We start from the raw sequence: 15,892 nt of genomic DNA, 5'->3' as shown, positions 1-15,892 counted from the left end.
AAGGACATCAGGATTATACTGGTTCGGCCCCTTACGGTGAAGGTAAAAGCCTACTCCAGTTGAGGTGGAATTACTTAGGGTTTCGATGACCAGGGAGCTTAACCGCTATGCCTGGCTACCGAACTGATGTTGCTTGTCCGCTATGACCAGGGAGCTTAACCGCTATGCCTGGATATGCTTAGTAATCATGTTTTTCCATGCTTAAACTCTAATTTAATGACATGCTTTTGTTTGCCAAGATCTTGCTCTGTAGCATGTTTGTTTAATGCCTTCAACATGTCAACATGTTAACTCTGCTCAGGTGTGCTCTGTTTTTCATTGCTTTTTGCATTGCTCATCTTGGATTACTCTTGATGCCTATGTACCTGAACCTTAAGTGGTATTTGAATAACGTTGTCTGTACTTTAAGTGAATGTCAAGTTTGTGTCCTTATGATTCCTGTAGCATGTTGTTTCCTTGATTGCAAAGTGCTTAGTTGGTGTTTTGGGCAGATTGTGTTTGAAACTTGTATTGAGTGTATGTGTTGAACCGTTGCTCCGTTTTGAGCATGCTCTATATGAAAGTTGCTTAGTTTTGCATGTAGTTTCATGTTACCTTGTTGCATCCTTATTTTGTAGTGTTTGTGATGTTGTTTTGCTTGCATTTGCATCAGTGCCATGTTTAACTTGTTTTGCTCAGATCTTCTAGGCCGTAGCTCCGAATTAAACGAACTTTATATGTAACTTGACTAGAAAACCGTGTAGATCATCTTGGTGTACTTTAATTTTATGTTTAACAACTTCAACATTGTGTTCTAATCAGATCTGGACCAATTTCGAAATTTTCATATGGGGACTTACCGGAATTGTTATATGTTGTTTCCGGCCTTTAAACTTGCCTTGATGTGTTGCTCTTCTGTGCATCATCTCTTGCCATGAGTAGCTTTATGTAGTCTTGTCATGCATCATTCTTGGTTGAGCATCATGTCTTGTTATGTGTTGTGTGTTTACCATGTTTTTTGCTTCTTTTCGGTTGTGCTCCTTCTCGATAGTTCCTGTTTCGTTGCGATTGTGAGGATTCGTTTGACTACGTGGCTTCGTCTTCTTCATGGACTCGTTCTTCTTCCTAGAGGGATTTCAGGCAAGATGACCGTCACCTTGGATCTCACTACTATCTTTGCCATGCTAGTTATCTCAATGCTATCGCTATGTCGCGCTACCTACCACTTGTTTATCAAGCCTCCCAAATTATCATGATAGCCTCTAACCTTTTCACCCTTCCTAGCAAACCGTTGTTTGGCTATGTTACCGCTTTGCTCATCCCTTCTTATAGCCTTGCTAGTTGCAGGTGCAGTTGCGGGTTGTTCCATCTTGGGACATGAATGTCATGGATATTCATGGGATATCACAATATCTCTTATTTAATTAATGCATCTATATACTTGGTAAAGGGTGGAAGGCTCGTCCTTATGCCTGGTGTTTTGTTCCACTCTTGCCGCCCTAGTTTTCGTCATACCGGTGTTATGTTCCTTGATTTTGCGTCCCTAACATGGTGAGGGTATGGGACACTCTTGACAGTTCACTTTCAATAAAACTCTTCCAGCAAGGCCCAACATTGGTTTTAACTTTTGCCATACTAATACTTGAACCTAATAATTAATTTGCATAGGGCGTCACGAACCCGAGGTTTTTTCTACATACAGGGCGGGGCCAATGCTGATGGTGTTGGTCCCAAACGGGCAACCTGCGGGGCTACCATTGGGGAAACCCGAGGATCTGGTTTTACTCGTAGCTTGACCCATCCGGACGTGTCCTGAGACTAGATACGCGCGACTTCTATCAGGGTGTCGACACGCCAGGAGGCTTTGCTGGATTAGTTTTACCATTGTCGAAATGTCTTGTGCACCGGGATTCCGAGTCTGATCGGGTGTCCCGCGATGGAGGATTGTCCCCGCGGATCGTGAGCTTGTCATGGGCTAAGTTGGGACACCCCTGCAGGGTTCAAACTTTCGAAAGCCGTGCCCACGGTTATGTGGCAGATGGGAATTTGTTAATATCCGGTTGTAGAAGACTTGAAGTAAACTTAATTAAAATACACCAACCGCGTTGCGTAGCCGTGATTGTCTCTTTTCGGGAAGTTCGAAAGGAGAACACGGTTGGGGTATGCTTGAACTTAAGTAGTTCAGGATCACTTATTGATTGTTACTAGTTACGACCGTTTGCATAGTTTGTCATCTTACTCTTGTACTCGTGAGTTAGACACCATACATTGCTTAGTCGCTGCTGCAACCTCAACACTTATCCTTTCCATACCCATTAGGCTTTGCTAGTCTTGATACCCATTGTAATGGGATTGCTGAGTCCTCGTGGCTCACAGATTACTACACAAACAGTTGCAGGTACAGGTAATGCGATGACCATGACGCGAGTGCCATGTTTGCATGGTCTGCAGTTCTTCTTCTTCGTCGACCTTGGGTTAGGTTCCTAGTCGGCAGCCTGGGCTAGCAGAGTGGATGTCGTTTGAGTTTCTGTTTGTGATTCATCCGTAGTCGGGTGTTGTAAAATGTATGTTGTATTGATGTATTCTTGTGGCATTTGTATGCCTTGTATGTATCCGCATCTACTATGTAATGGTACGATGTAATGATATCCACCTTGCAAAAGCGTGTCAATATGCGGTCCTATCCTTGGTGGGACCTTCGAGTCTCTTTAGGATAGTGTGGCATACTGGGCGTGACACACCCTCTCCCACGCCACCGAACCACCTCCTTCCCCGCACCTCCTCCCTGCAGATCCAACCCGAGCAGGCCGCCCCTCTGCCTCCCTTCCGGATCAGCCTCTCCCATGGCTCTGGCGCCCTCGCCCTGCCTGAGCCCCCTCTTTGTCCCCCCTGCCCCGTGGTTTGGATCCAGTGTTGCGGCTGATGTCTACTATGCAAAGTTCTTCTTGTAGACGTTGTTGGGCCTCCAAGTGCAGAGGTTTGTAGGACAGTAGCAAATTTCCCTCAAGTGGATGACCTAAGGTTTATCAATCCGTGGGAGGCATAGGTTGAAGATGGTCTCTCTCAAACAACCCTGCAACCAAATAACAAAGAGTCTCTTATGTCCCCAACACACCCAATACAATGGTAAATTGTATAGGTGCACTAGTTCGGCGAAGAGATGGTGATACAAGTGCAATATGGATGGTAGATATACGTTTTTGTAATCTGAAAATATAAAACAGCAAGGTAGCAAGCGATAAAAGTGAGCGTAAATGATATTGCAATGCTAGGAAACAAGGCCTAGGGTTCATACTTTCACTAGTGCAAGTTCTCTCAACAATAATAACATAACAGGATCATATAACTATCCCTCAACATGCAACAAAGAGTTGATAACCCACAAGTATAGGGGATCAATTGTAGCCTCTTTCGATAAGTAAGAGTGTCGAACCCAACGAGGAGCTAAAGGTAGAACAAATATTCCCTCAAGTTCTATCAACCACCGATACAACTCTACGCACGTTTAACGTTCGCTTTACCTAAAACACGTACGAAACTAGAAGTACTTTGTAGGTGTAACGGGACAGGTTTGCAAGAATATAAAGAGCACGTAAATAAAAACTAGGGGCTGTTTAAATAAAGACACAATAAAGTTTGTATAGCGAGTGTGGAGAAGTGGTGGTAGGAGTTGCGAAATTATCCCTAAGCAATTGACTACTTTACTAGACCGATAGCAAGTTTTATGTGGGAGAGGCCACTGCTAGCATGTCATCCCTGACTTGGAATTCTATGCACTTATGATTGGAACTATTAGCAAGCGTCTGCAACTACTAACGTTCATTAAGGTAAAACCCAACCATAGCATTAAGATATATTGGTCCCCCTTCAATCCCGTATGCGTCAATTTCTATGCTAGGTTGAAGCTTCTGTCACTCTTGCCCTCCAATACATAGTCCTATCAACATACAACTAACCCTATGGTGTGATCCACGCGCGCGCTCATATGATGGGCACCAAAGGACAGCAACATAACCACAAGCAAATTAAATCAATCATAGTAATTCACCAATCACCGATAGGTCAACGAAAATCTACTCAGACATCAAAGGATGGCAACACATCATTGGATAATAATATGAAGCATAAAGCATCATGTTCAAGTAGAGGGTACAGCGGGTTGCGAGAGATTGGAGCGTTGTAGCTAGAGGGGGGAAGGTGATGGAGATGTTGGTGAAGATGGCGGAGGTGTTGGTGTAGATTGCGGTGATGATGATGATGGCCCCGGCGGCGTTCCGGCGCCACCGGAAGAGAGGGGCAGAGGGCCCCTCTTCTTCTTCTTCTTCCTACTTGACCTTCTCCCTAGATGGGAGAAGGGTTTCCCCTCTGGTCCTTGGTCTCCATGGAATGGGAGGGGCGAGAGCCCCTCCGAGATTGGATCTGTCTCTCTGTCTCTCTCTGTTTTTGCGCTCTAGGATTCTGCCCTTTCACCGTTTCTTATATATACGGAGATCCGTAACTCCGATTGGATTGAAACCTTCGCCTAGATTTTTCTCCGAAAATTAGCTTTATTGCGGTCAAAGAAGAGCAGAAACCGCCTTACGGGGGGCCCACGAGGGTCAGGGGCGTGCCCAGGGGGGCAGACGCGCCCCCTGCCTCGTAGCCACCTCGGGCATCGTCTCGCGTTGATTCTTCTTCCCATATTTCCCAAATATTCCAAAAATATTCTGTCACATCCCTAGTTCTGGTTTGCTCTAGGCTAGCTAGTCATGTGTGCATCATGTTTAATATTTGAAAGAAACTAGAAACGGGGATGTTCAAACCCTAGCATTAAATCAACTCAACTAGGATGGATTAAAATCTTTTCAACAAACCCAAAATGTCCCTAAGAAAAGTTCATGATTTCTGGTTAAGGTGGAAACCTCTGCCAAAAATGATGAATATATTCTTAGATCATTTTTGGATTTTTGGATTAAATCATAAGTATTTGAATTGGAGCATTTAATGGCTATAAATATGTTAAATGCTTCAATAATTCTGAAAACATTTGAGGGCTGTTAGTAAACATTTTAAAAGTGCCCACAAATTTTCTCAGGAGTTTTTAAAATGGTTTAGTATTTTACTAAATCAAAACAAAACAGAATAAATAGAAAACAAAAACAAATTAAACTAGAAAACAGAGAGAGAGAGTTACCTGGGCCGGCCTACCTGTTCTGGCATTGTAGCGGCCCAGCCCACCGAGGGCAGAGCCGTCTTCTTCCTCCTGCCAGTAGGCAGAGGGGAAGCGTGGCACGCGCACGTGCGTATCCGGCCACCTCCTGCTTCCCCGGCCCCTCCTGGCGACGCCACGACGACGCCCCGAAGCCCCTGTCTCCTCTCCCTCACTCGCTGCGCTCTCTCCCTCCCCTCTGCCCTTTCTCCAGCAGCCGCCCGAGCGCCACCGAGCTCGCCCCTGCCGCCCGCCTGACCACCGTACCTCCCTCGCCTCTCGCTGTGCTAGAAAGCTCCGCTACTTCATCCTCGTTCCTCATTGCTGAGCCACGTGACGAGGAGAGCCCCGAAGCGACGCCCGCAACAACATCTCCAACCACGGCCGGCCGAGATCGCCGCTGCCGTTTCTTCACCCCAGGCCTTCCCCGAGCACGCTGACCTTCCCTACGTCTTCGCTGTGAGCTCACGGACCGAACTCCCCTCTCCTCCGCCTCGATTGCTCGCCGTAGTCATCGATTCATCGGATACAGAAACCCGCCGCCACCCGAGCTCATCGCCGGTGATACTCCGGTGGCCTTTCAACACAATGACCGACCCAACACACTCGCACACGCACGTAGTTGCTGCCCCGCTGCTCGTTTTGCTCGCCCGCTTGCTCCAGCCGCAGCTGCCTTACACACCGAGCTCCGGCCGACGCCTCGAGCTCGATTCCGACGAGCTCAGGCCACCCCATCTCCTCTCGTTCGCTCCACCAGTTGTGCCGCATCGCCAGCTTGCCATAGCTCCAAACCGCGCTCAAAACCATCGCCTGTAGCGCCGTCCCGAGGAACTCCGGCGATCCTCCGCCGTCGGATTTGGTCGCCGGCGTCCAACTCCGGTGGATGATGATGTGGTGCCATCATTAGCAGCTAACACCACTAATTAACTCCACTCTCTAGACACTGACAGTGGGCCCTACTGCCCAATTAAGCCGCTAGTTAAATTTAAGTTAGTTTAATTAACAAACCAGCGGACCCACGCATCAGGGCTGACTTGCTGACGTGGACGTTGACCCGACCCCACCTGTCTGTGACTCTATGCAGCACTGGGTCACTGACTAGTGGACCCCACTGGTCAGGTTTGACCCGGGGCAGCTCTGTTGACCTCCTGACGTCACACCGACGTCATGCTGACGCAATTAATCCTTTTCTGGATTTAAAATAATTCAGCAATTCCAGAAAATCCTATAAACTTCTAAAAATCATAGAAAATAATCTGTAACTCAGATTGAAAAGATTTATATATGAAAAATGATCAGAAAAATCCAATCTAGCCATCTGTACCATTTTCATGCATGTTAGAACAACTTATGGCTGCTGTTTAGGCCAAATCATATAAATGGCATTTAAACCCTCACATATGGAGTTTGAATTGAACCTAGGGTTCAAACCAACTCCATTTAACATGTTGCTAGCTGCATTAGCTCAACTCACAGCGTATTGCCATGTCACATTCATGCATCATATTGTTGCATTGCATTGATTGTGTTTCCTCTCTGTTGCCGGTATTTGTCCCCTCTCGGTAGACGATGTTCCGGCGTTGTGATCGTTGACACTAATGAAGACTCAATGCTATCTTCAGAAGTGCCAGGCAAGCAAAACCCCCCTTGTTCATTCCGATACAATCCCACTCTCTCGCTCCTGCTCTCTTTTACTGCATTAGGACAACAACGATTCATCTGTTACTTGCTGCGGTAGCTGAACCCCTTTATCCTCTGCATGACCTGTCATTGCCACAGTAAATAGATGAAACCCACTAGCATGAGTAGGAGTTGTTTGAGCCCTTATGTGCCTACTCATTCATGCTTGTTTGTCATGCCTGCTATTGCTTAGAGTTGTGTCAGGTCTGATTCATCGGGAATGAATTGGAAAGTTGTGAACATGTCCTACTGTGTGAGAGCTAAGTGTGTGAACACGATTTGGTAAAGGTGGTGGTGAGAGGCCATGTAGGAGTACATGGTGGGTTGTCTCATTGCAGCCGTCCTCAGGAACTGAGTTCTGTGTTTGTGATCCATGAACAGTTACTACCACACATTGGGCTCCGGGCACTCCAAGCTCTCTCGACTTATTAATCAACCTGATCTCTGTCAAGGAGTTGCAACTAGTTTCTGGTGTTTGTAGGTAGTGTTAGTAGTCTACCAAGTGGCACCCGGTACAGGTGGGCTTGGGACAGACTAGGCACTGTGGCACGGTGTACCAAGCGTAGATCCATCCATCGAGGTGGGCTTGGGAACCCTGTTCACATCGTTTGGGGCCGTGAGCGACACCCCGGCCGGATCTCCTTGCGGATGGAACCCGAATAAGCGATAAACCTGGACTAGAGACTTGTGTGGTTAGTCAGGTCGTGGCCGACTCCCTCGTCAGGCTTCCGCTTGAAGGTTGCCGAGGTACACGACGTGTACATGGTGGTAAGTGGCGAGAGCGTGTGTGATGAAGTACACCCCTGCAGGGTTAATATGATCTATTCGAATAGCCGTGTCCGCGGTAAAGGACTTCTGGGTTGCCTATAACAGTTCATAGACAAGTGAAAGTGGATACTCTAAAATGCGCAAGATAAGCGTGAGTGCTATGGATGGCGTTCTCGTAGGGAGACGGGAGCGGATCCATAGTGGTGTATTGATATGGTGAATATGTGGACTCGTGTGCGCCACCTCAAAAGAGTTGCTTGCAGTCGTAGTTCGGGTTAGCCACTGAGTCAAAGCTGGCTTGCTGCAGTTAAACTCCACCACCCCTTTTGTTGATACCGATGCATATGTAGATAGTTCTGATGTAAGTCTTACTGGGTACATTTGTACTCACGTTTGCTTATTTTATGTTTTGCAGAGAGACGTCAGTCTCGCTAGTAGTCCCGTGTGGACTTCGACATTTAGCTTGATACCTCAGCTACGATCTTGTGCCCTCGGCAGGATCTGGTAGATAGTCAGGCTTCTTAGCCTTTTTCATTTGTAGATGTCTGTACTCAGACATGTTAAGCTTCCGCATGTGCCTTGACTTGTATGCTCTGAATGTTGGGTCATGAGACCCATGTTTGTAATATCTGGCTCTTCGGAGCCTAATGAATAATTACTCTGAGTCGTAGAGTCTTGTTGTGATGCCATGTTGTATTTGCACATATCGAGCATATTGTGTGTATGATTGAAATGCTTGGTATGTGTGGGATCCAACAATCTAGTTGTCTATCCTTAGCAGCCTCTCTTATGGGGAAATGTAGTCTAGTGCCTCCTTGAGCCATAGTAGTCCGCTACAGCCCGGTTCACCGGAGTCCTGCTAGCCCAGCACTACTGCTCTGGACACTTGACTGGCCGGCATGTGTTTCATATCGTTCCTGTGTCTGTCCCTTCGGGGAAATGTCACGCGGTGACATCCGGAGTCCTTCCTAGCCTGCTACAGCCCGGGTTCCCGGACTCCTGTTAGCCCAGTGCTACAGCCCGGATTCGCACGCTGCTGACCGACACGTTCGATGTTGATTCATGTATGCCTGTCCCCATACGTTAGTGCCGCTTTGGGTTCACGACTATCCGTGTCGGCCCGGGTTCTATGTCATATGGATGCTAGCGACATTGTCATATACGTGAGCCAAAAGGCGCAAACGGTCCCGGGCCATGGTAAGGCGACACCCGTGGGAGTACCGTGCGTGAGGCCGCAAAGTGATATGAGGTGTTACAGGCTAGATCGGTGTGACTTGGAATCGGGGTCCCGACAGCCTTGGTATCAGAGCCTGACTGCCTGTAGGATTACCAAGCCAATCTGGTCGAAGTTGAGTCTAGAAATGCTTTAGTTATATAAGGGAATTGATTGTGGAAGGGAACGTAAGGCTCTTTTTACTCCTTATACCTTATGGCCTTCTGATCTGATTCAGCCTCTTCTTTTCTACGGGGATTAAGAAGTAGGCCTCTCATCTTTCTATCAGGATCACGTGTTACTAATCCGTAGACTCGTAGGATTGTTGGTCTGAAGCCTCAGTTCAGTTTCTACCACTTCCATGTGTTGACAGTTGATCTCGGAACCTTGATATTGTGATTCTGAGTGGTTATGCCACTATGTTGCAGGATGTCTCAAATCCTTTGAGCATTTACAGTCGTTATGTTGTCCGAGTCATCCCAGGTTTCTAAACAATCTGATGCATTTGCAAAATCCTTTCCCTTTGTTTTGCGTCCCTTTGGGCCAGATTAAGCACACTACCGGTGCGTTGAGGCACTCTGTTGCCTTGACATATATGTTGGAGTTATTATTATGACCCTAGGTGTCTTAGGGAGTCACCTAGTAATCTAGCCATGTTTTGTGTTCCCGGTGTGATGATTCTGGCCACCATTCTCGAAAGCATCTCGTGATGCCGTTTAGTAGTAGGTATTCTACTCCTGGGTTCTTGACCCGAGATTCACTCTACTTACCTCGTGTTGATAGTGTTGCTCGTACCTTTAGGATATTAGTAACCTTTGCGATAGTCCTCGAGGTCTGTGGTATATCGTTCTTCCAATACCATGAACTGCTTATGGCAGAAGTTCTTGAACCAAAAGATCACAATAAGAGTGCTCTTGATGAGTTCTCCATTTTACATTGTGAATCTGCCAGTCCTTCCCTTTCAGCGTGGGTTATCCGGAAGAAATATGTTGAACTTGTTCGACATACTAACCTATGCGTCCACAACTCAGAAAATTATATCTTCCTTTGAGTTGTTCTCTTTAGTTGCATTCTGACCTCTGTCTATCAATTGATAGTCAGGACTAGTTGTACATCCGTGTTATCGATGCGTACTATCCTTGTGGTCCGTCAAGCCGTTCTATTTCAGAATGACTAGGAGAAACAAACTCCAGAACCTCGTCCATATCTAGGATTGGGTCAAAGCAAGTGTATTCCGCAGACCAAAATGCCAATCCAGCTTTTGCTCTGCTCTTCCTTGGAGCGTTACCATCCTTATGTCAAGAGTGTCAGGAGAATTGCACCACCTCTTATGAATTCTTGACGCAGTGATACCTCTCGCCATCATTATTCATTCCTCGGTCCCGTGCTGTCACAACCGGAATACTGACAAGTGAACCGTGATGTGTGAAATCAATACTCCTAGCAACCATGTTGCTTGGTAGTTAACGGCCAATAATTTCATTCTTAGTGTGTTGGTTACTGAATCATCATCCTAAGATTTATCGTGCGACCTAGTCCATTCTCCCTGGTGCACACCTCGATCAACGAGATAGGATTGTGTCAATCCATCACTCTCTTGGTCATATCGTCTTGCCCTGAAAAGCGAGATTGTTTGCGAGCCTAGTAACATATCGGTGGTACGTGATTTTCCGAATATCTTCTCGGAAGTATCACCAGGTTGTCACCTGACCGCTATGTTGAATTCGTGATCAAGTTGGTTTTCCAATAAACCACCCCTTCTCCAAGAATCTGTGTTGGATACCCCTGAGCTAGTTGGTCAAGCTAAACAACAACTTGGAGAGTTGGAAGATAAAAGCTTGTCTAACTTAGTTCATTTCCAAAGGGATATCTTGGGTCTGTGTGTGTGTTGAGGAAAGATGATATCCTCATCGATTGGTCCTCATGATCAATTAATGGACCTATCATCTTAACCAAACTTTGATTTGAGCATGGGCTATTATCAAATCAAATCAGAGCCAACGTGTTCGTAATGTTGTCTTACTCGTGGTTGATTCCTCGAGCATACACCATTACATCTTTTGGGTCTAACCAATGCTATTCCCGTGTTTACTTAATTTTGGAACTCCATCTATATGGAAGCCTGGATGGATTGTTGTTGAGCCCATTGACAACATTTTCATCTTGTCCATGATTTTGTTGAGCATTAAGCTAGTGTTGGAAACTTTGTAAGTGTTTCGCTCGTGTCCCGTTCATGAGGTATATGTTTGGGTGAAAGAAGATACTTCCTCTAATTCACATGCACTTGATGTAAGTTGCCGCCGTGAATTCGAGAAAGATTGTTTTTGTTTCCTCTGGTACCATCCCAAGTCGGTTATGCATGTGCGAATGTATTCTATGGTTTGGTAGATTAATTACCTCCACTCCATATGTATTCCCTAGCACACCAAGCCACTAATTGACTTGCTCAAGGATAAGAAGTTCATCGATAAGTGCACAAGGACTTCGATATCCTCGATTATGGTTCCCCACCTGAACTCGGTAGTGTTTTATCATAAGACTACTATGTGGTCATGCTTGTCCGGGACACCGTGTTCACATGTGTTTAGCAGAACCAGCTCCTGTTTTGGAGCTTACTATCGTAGTTCATCTCCCGAGAATCTCGCAACGTCATCTCGTCGATTTGTGTTGCAAACCTCCATTTTCTTCTAGACTCGATGAGTCTGGAATATCCTGTTACCAACTAGATCTGAATCTCAGGCAGATATGATGGTTGGAACTTTTCCAAGATTATGATGTAGGTCCCGACAAGGTTGATGTTCTGGCCGACACACCTAGCCGGAAGATCTATCATTGTAGTATCTTGATTGAGCTATTTGACCATCTTCTCCATGAGGATTTCGTGTGACTTATTCTAGAAGTTGTTCCTTATGGATCCCTTGTGCTCCCGAAGTCAGACCTTTACTTGATGGCCATGTTGATGCTTTTAAGCTTGATCTGGTACCTAGAACGTCAAGGAGAACATTAGAAGCGGAGTGCTAAATGTCTCTCGGTCGATCATCCAGATCTCGTTTCCTTGGCCTCGCTAAGGTGATATCTGAGAAAGCGTTGTCTTTCTTTGCATCTGCATTGTCCATCACTATTTATCATGGTAGTAAGGTATGTTGCCAGGATCCTCAGCACGCATGTTGGTAAAACCTTGATGAATATGGAAATGCTCAAGTTCTTGAAAGCACGCTCAGTCACTAGGTTATATCCCTGGTATCAACTGGAATGTGCCTTCCATTGCCGAGTTATTCTATAACCATAGTTTCCTTTCCAAATTGAGTGTGCCATTCTTTTGAATTCTTTCAAACGATCATTTGTAAATTGCCTTACGCTGGTATGAAGAGTTTCAACGATCTTTGTATCAACAGTAATTCTTTTTGCCACTTCAGGGAATATCTCTACGAGCCACCTTCCCTAAGGTGCCCCGTTATGGAGTCTTGGCAATTAACTCCTCGCTGCTTTGGAACCCATGCACCATATTATCTAAGCGTGGGATTGTTGCCCACCAAATCAAACCTCATCGTTTGTTCTTCCATCCCTCTCGATGTGTTTTGTGTCTCAACTCGAGATGTTTCAACATCTCATTCCGCGAGTTGGTCTTGTATAGCTCGATCTTCGAGAAGATCAATCCTGTAGAGTTTCCCTCTCTTCCGTCATCATAGCTGGATGAAGCTCTCGAAAGAAAAGATGTCAAGATCAAGATGATGCAATGAGTCAACATCTTCGAGAAGAACAATTGGATCGTGAAGATTATGTTAGTTTGCGTTCCCCTTTCATCTTACCCTACGCTTGAATCTCGGGACGAGATTTTTGTTTAGTGGGGGTGAGTTGTCACATCCCTAGTTCTGGTTTGCTCTAGGCTAGCTAGTCATGTGTGCATCATGTTTAATATTTGAAAGAAACTAGAAATGGGGATGTTCAAACCCTAGCATTAAATCAACTCAACTAGGATGGATTAAAATCTTTTCAACAAACCCAAAATGTCCCTAAGAAAAGTTCATGATTTCTGGTTAAGGTGGAAACCTCTGCCAAAAATGATGAATATATTCTTAGATCATTTTTGGATTTTTGGATTAAATCATAAGTATTTGAATTGGAGCATTTAATGGCTATAAATATGTTAAATGCTTCAATAATTCTGAAAACATTTGAGGGCTGTTAGTAAACATTTTAAAAGTGCCCACAAATTTTCTCAGGAGTTTTTAAAATGGTTTAGTATTTTACTAAATCAAAACAAAACAGAATAAATAGAAAGCAGAAACAAATTAAACTAGAAAACAGAGAGAGAGTTACCTGGGCCGGCCTACCTGTTCTGGCATTGTAGCGGCCCAGCCCACCGAGGGCAGAGCCGTCTTCTTCCTCCTGCCAGTAGGCAGAGGGGAAGCGTGGCGCGCGCACGTGTGTATCCGGCCACCTCCTGCTTCCCCGGCCCCTCCTGGCGACGCCACGACGACGCCCCGAAGCCCTTGTCTCCTCTCCCTCACTCGCTGCGCTCCCTACCTCCCCTCTGCCCTTTCTCCAGCAGCCGCCCGAGCGCCACCGAGCTCGCCGCTGCCGCCCGCCTGACCACCGTACCTCCCTCGCCTCTCGCTGTGCTAGGAAGCTCCGCTACTTCATCCTCGTTCCTCCTTGCTGAGCCACGCGACGAGGAGAGCCCCGAAGCGACGCCCACAACAACATCTCCAACCACGGCCGGCCGAGATCGCCGCCGCCGTCTCGTCGCCCCAGGCCTTCCCTGAGCACGCTGACCTTCCCTACGTCTTCGCTGTGAGCTCACGGACCGAACTCCCCTCTCCTCCGCCTCGATTGCTCGCCGTAGTCATCGATTCATCGGATACAGAAACCCGCCGCCACCCGAGCTCATCGCCGGTGATACTCCGGTGGCCTTTCAACACAATGACCGACCCAACACACTCGCACACGCACGTAGTTGCTGCCCCGCTGCTCGTTTTGCTCGCCCGCTTGCTCCAGCCGCAGCTGCCTTACACACCGAGCTCCGGCCGACGCCTCGAGCTCGATTCCGACGAGCTCAGGCCACCCCAGCTCCTCTCGTTCGCTCCACCAGTTGTGCCGCATCGCCAGCTTGCCATAGCTCCAAACCGCGCTCAAAACCATCGCCTGTAGCGCCATCCCGAGGAACTCCGGCGATCCTCCGCCGTCGGGTTTGGTCGCCGGCGTCCAACTCCGGTGGATGATGACGTGGTGCCATCATTAGCAGCTAACACCACTAATTAACTCCACTCTCTAGACACTGACAGTGGGCCCTGCTGCCCAATTAAGCCGCTAGTTAAATTTAAGTTAGTTTAATTAACAAACCAGCGGACCCACGCGTCAGGGCTGACTTGCTGACGTGGACGTTGACCCGACCCCACCTGTCTGTGACTCTATGCAGCACTGGGTCACTGACTAGTGGACCCCACTGGTCAGGTTTGACCCGGGGCAGCTCTGTTGACCTCCTGACGTCACACCGACGTCATGCTGACGCAATTAATCCTTTTCTGGATTTAAAATAATTCAGCAATTCCAGAAAATCCTATAAACTTCTAAAAATCATAGAAAATAATCTGTAACTCAGATTGAAAAGATTTATATATGAAAAATGATCAGAAAAATCCAATCTAGCCATCTGTACCATTTTCATGCATGTTAGAACAACTTATGGCTGCTGTTTAGGCCAAATCATATAAATGGCATTTAAACCCTCACATATGGAGTTTGAATTGAACCTAGGGTTCAAACCAACTCCATTTAACATGTTGCTAGCTGCATTAGCTCAACTCACAGCATATTGCCATGTCACATTCATGCATCATATTGTTGCATTGCATTGATTGTGTTTCCTCTCTGTTGCCGGTATTTGTCCCCTCTCGGTAGACGATGTTCCGGCGTTGTGATCATTGACACTAATGAAGACTCAATGCTATCTTCAGAAGTGTCAGGCAAGCAAAACCCCCCTTGTTCATTCCGATACAATCCCACTCTCTCGCTCCTGCTCTCTTTTACTGCATTAGGACAACAACGATTCATCTGTTACTTGCTGCGGTAGCTGAACCCCTTTATCCTCTGCATGACCTGTCATTGCCACACTAAATAGATGAAACCCACTAGCATGAGTAGGAGTTGTTTGAGCCCTAATGTGCCTACTCATTCATGCTTGTTTGTCATGCCTGCTATTGCTTAGAGTTGTGTCAGGTCTGATTCATCGGGAATGAATTGGAAAGTTGTGAACATGTCCTACTGTGTGAGAGCTAAGTGTGTGAACACGATTTGGTAAAGGTAGTGGTGAGAGGCCATGTAGGAGTACGTGGTGGGTTGTCTCATTGCAGCCGTCCTCAGGAACTGAGTTCTGTGTTTGTGATCCATGAACAGTTACTACCACACATTGGGCTCCGAGCGCTCCAAGCTCTCTCGACTTATTAATCAACCTGATCTCTGTCCAGGAGTTGCAACTAGTTTCTGGTGTTTGTAGGTAGTGTTAGTAGCCTACCAAGTGGCACCCGGCACAGGTGGGCTTGGGACAGACTAGGCACCGTGGCACGGTGTACCAAGCGTAGATCCATCCGTCGAGGTGGGCTTGGGAACCCTGTTCACATCGTTTGGGGCCGTGAGCGACACCCCGGCCGGATCTCCTTGCGGATGGAACCCGAATAGGCGATAAACCTGGACTAGAGACTTGTGTGGTTAGTGAGGTCGTGGCCGACTCCCTCGCCAGGCTTCCGCTTGAAGGTTGCCGAGGTACACGACGTGTACATGGTGGTAAGTGGCGAGAGCGTGTGTGACGAAGTACACCCCTGCAGGGTTAATATGATCTATTCGAGTAGCCGTGTCCGCGGTAAAGGACTTCTGGGTTGCCTATAACAGTTCATAGACAAGTGAAAGTGGATACTCTAAAATGCGCAAGATAAGCGTGAGTGCTATGGATGGCGTTCTCGTAGGGAGACGGGAGCGGATCCATAGTGGTGTATTGATATGGTGAATATGTGGACTCGTGTGCGCCACCTCAAAAGAGTTGCTTGCAGTCGTAGTTCAGGTTAGCC

This window comes from Aegilops tauschii, chromosome 6 (genome assembly GCF_002575655.3).
Source record: "Aegilops tauschii subsp. strangulata cultivar AL8/78 chromosome 6, Aet v6.0, whole genome shotgun sequence".
NCBI classification, from domain to species: Eukaryota; Viridiplantae; Streptophyta; class Magnoliopsida; order Poales; family Poaceae; genus Aegilops; species Aegilops tauschii.
This window is presented reverse-complemented; position numbering follows the sequence as displayed.